This window comes from Humulus lupulus, chromosome 1 (genome assembly GCF_963169125.1).
Source record: "Humulus lupulus chromosome 1, drHumLupu1.1, whole genome shotgun sequence".
Lineage (NCBI taxonomy): Eukaryota > Viridiplantae > Streptophyta > Magnoliopsida > Rosales > Cannabaceae > Humulus > Humulus lupulus.
The window spans coordinates 252,857,401-252,860,688 of NC_084793.1; positions in this window are offsets into that span (position 1 = coordinate 252,857,401).

Sequence of the window (3,288 nt, forward strand, 5' to 3'; positions counted from 1 at the left end):
TAGACAGACAGACAGTCTGAGAGGATGATTCAGATATTCAAAGACATGCTTAGAGCATGCGTGCTATATTTTGAGGGGTCTTGGAGTAATTATCTTCCGTTGATTGAGTTTTCATACAATAATAGCTATAAATCAATGATTGGAGTAGCTCCGTATGAGATGTTGTATGGATGGAAGTGTAGGTCACCCATTCATTGGGATGAGATAGGATAAATGAAGTATTTGGGTCCAGAGATGGTTCAGAGAACTAATGAGGCTATTGAGAAGATCCGAGCTCGAATGCTCGCCTCACAAAGTAGACAAAAAAGCTACATTGACCCTAAGCATAGGGACGTGGAGTTCCAGGTAGGGGACCACGTATTTCTGCGATTTGCACCACTGCAGGGAGTAAAGAGGTTTGGAAAGAGCAGCAAGTTGAGCCCTAGGTTCGTAGGAACTTTTGAGATCCTGGAAAGGATCAGGCAGGTAGCCTATAGATTGGCGCTGCCCCGTCATTATCAGAAGTTCATGATGTGTTTCACATCTCAATGCTTCGAAAGTATGTGTCAGATATGACCCATGTATTGGGATATGAGGATCTAGAGCAACAGACGAATTTGTCTTATGAGGAGCGACCAGTTCAAATCCTAGATAGAAAGGACAAGGTTCTGAGGAACAAGATGATTCCTAATGTGAAAGTTTTGTGGAGGGAAAGCAAGGTCGAGGAAGCGACATGGGAGTTAGAATCAGTTATGTAGGATCAACATCCCGAGTTATTCAGGTAAATTTCGAGGATGAAAATTTCAGTAGGAGGGATTAGTTGTAACGTCCCAAATTTGTTAATAAGGCTTAGTGCCTTGATTAGTGTGTTGGGAGGGCATCATTGGATTTATATGTGAAATTAATTGAATATATGTGTGATCATGTGACATACATGATTTATATGGTGATATGAGTATTTATGCATGTTTATGTGTATTAAATATGCATGTGGGCCCATTTTTGTTAATAAGGACATATTTGTAATTTTGGCCCGTTGAGGGTTTAAATGTAATTATGTGTTATATGACTGAGACCACATTATTATGTGGATATATTTGCGATATTCGTCTCAAGGCGATCCTAGAGAGCGAGTTAGCAGATAAGTCACAATGGGGTCAAATCCCCGGCTCGGGGTGAGCCAAGGGGTATTTTGGGAAACTTAGTGCATATATGGGATTTATCGGGTAATGGGTAGTTATTTGGTGATTAATTGGGTATGTCAGGATTAATTGGGAAGCTATAGTGCTATTTGAGGATTAGCGGGAAAAGTGGCAAATGACAGTATCACCCTTGGGGGCATTAAAGAGTAAGGCTTGGAGTTAGGGGCACTTTAGTCTTTTTGGTGTCAAGATATAGACTAAGGCAGCCATGAGAGACAACCAGAAAAACAAAGAAACTCTTAGTGATTCCCTCCCCCATCTCTCTCTCTCTCTCTCTCTCTCTCTCTCTCTCTCTCTCTCCCTCTTGAAGTATTGGGAAGCCTTAGGATCTTTGAGGAGGAAGGCCTGAAAACTGAAGCTCTGAATTGAGGAATTAAAGCTAGGAATGAGATTGGAGGCAGCTTGTAATAACCAGGGTTATTATTTTCTTATAAGCTCCTTAAATATGATCTTAGGTTAGATTTAGTTATGACTTGAGTTGTGGAATAAAGATTGCTTTAAGCTTAAATTATTTAAGTTATGATTTTATGACTTAGAAATAATTATAGTTTGGGTAATTATAATTATTTTAGCATATGATTAAATTAGTGTATAGTTTTATTAAGTATTAAACACACATGTTATTTGATGTGTTAAGAAGTGAACATGTGGCATTAAACTAAGTCCAAGTATTAGAGTTAAAATGAAAACGAAAATAGCTTTGTCTTAGGCTTGGCTCAAAAATAGGAAGGATTTGGCTTTTTAAAAAAAAATTAAAGATAGGCAAGATTAGATCTATTTGAATTAATTGACTATGTATAAAGAAGAGTTAGATAAGTAAATGCAGTTTTCGTAACTTTAGGGTGCTATAACTTCGGATCTAGTTTTGACCTATTTTTATTATGAATTTGAAAACAGTATTTCTAAAAAGTTGTAGATAATTTAATTATCTATCCAACGATATAAAAATGGTATAAATCGGACTTTCACAGCTCTAGTTACGTTAATTTTACTACAGAAGGGTCCAGAGTTACGAGATATAGGATAGTAGTTTGGACTTTGACTAAAGTTTGAACCAAATGGAGACTATGTGGCATAATTGGAGATAATGTAGTAACAAGAAGGGAGTAAGACTAGGCTGGCCAAAACCATATAGTGGAGGGAAGGTTTGATTTTTAAATTTAAGTTGAATAGTGTGGAGAAAATCAAGAAAGGGAGTTGGGGTTTGAAGCCTATAAATATAGACTTACACTTCACCATTTTTCTCACACTCAAAAGCTCTCAAAAACATCTCATATCAAAATCCATAGTCCCAAAAGCTCTCGCCATTTTTTAATAAACACTCTACATAGCCATAGCCGAAACACTAGTCCTTATAGTGCTTAGGATCTTTTTCTTCTATTTTCTTTATTTTGCCTCAAACACTATTGCCTTTATAAACCCTATTATAGCCAAAATATTGAACCCCATCAAGCCAATATATAGCCAAAATCTACCCAAGTATCCAAACTGTTGGTGTTGTTGTTGGAGATAGACATTAGAGAGAAGACTCGGGATTTCATCATTTTGGTTCTAGGTTGAAGGTATGAATTTATGAGGTTTAGAAAATTCTTGAAAGTATAGTTTTATTATAAGACTCTAATATAAATATCTTATGTTGTATTTAAGGTTGATTGGACATTTTCAATAGCAAGCAAACTCTTCTCTTTCTTTTTCTCTCCACACTCAAGGTAAGGAAAATAAGTTAGAATTTATGTGTTATGATTATGTATGTATGTATGTATGTATGTATGTATGTATGTATGTATGTATGTATGTATGTATGTATGTATGTATGTATGTATGTATGTATGTATGTATGTATGTATGTATGTATGTATGTATGCATGTGTTTTATGTTTGTAGTCGCTTGGGAAATATGGTTGCTTAGATAGCAAATAAGCAAATCCTGAGATTTGTATCATTATCGTAGATTATAGTTATGTCTAAACCTACCTCGAAATAGTAGCAAGAGGACCTAGATGGTTTATCATATACTATATTTGTGTTTAAACCTACCTCTAAATAGTGCAAGAGGACCTAGATGGTTTCTATCACATACTACGGTAATGAATTAATGGTCATTAAT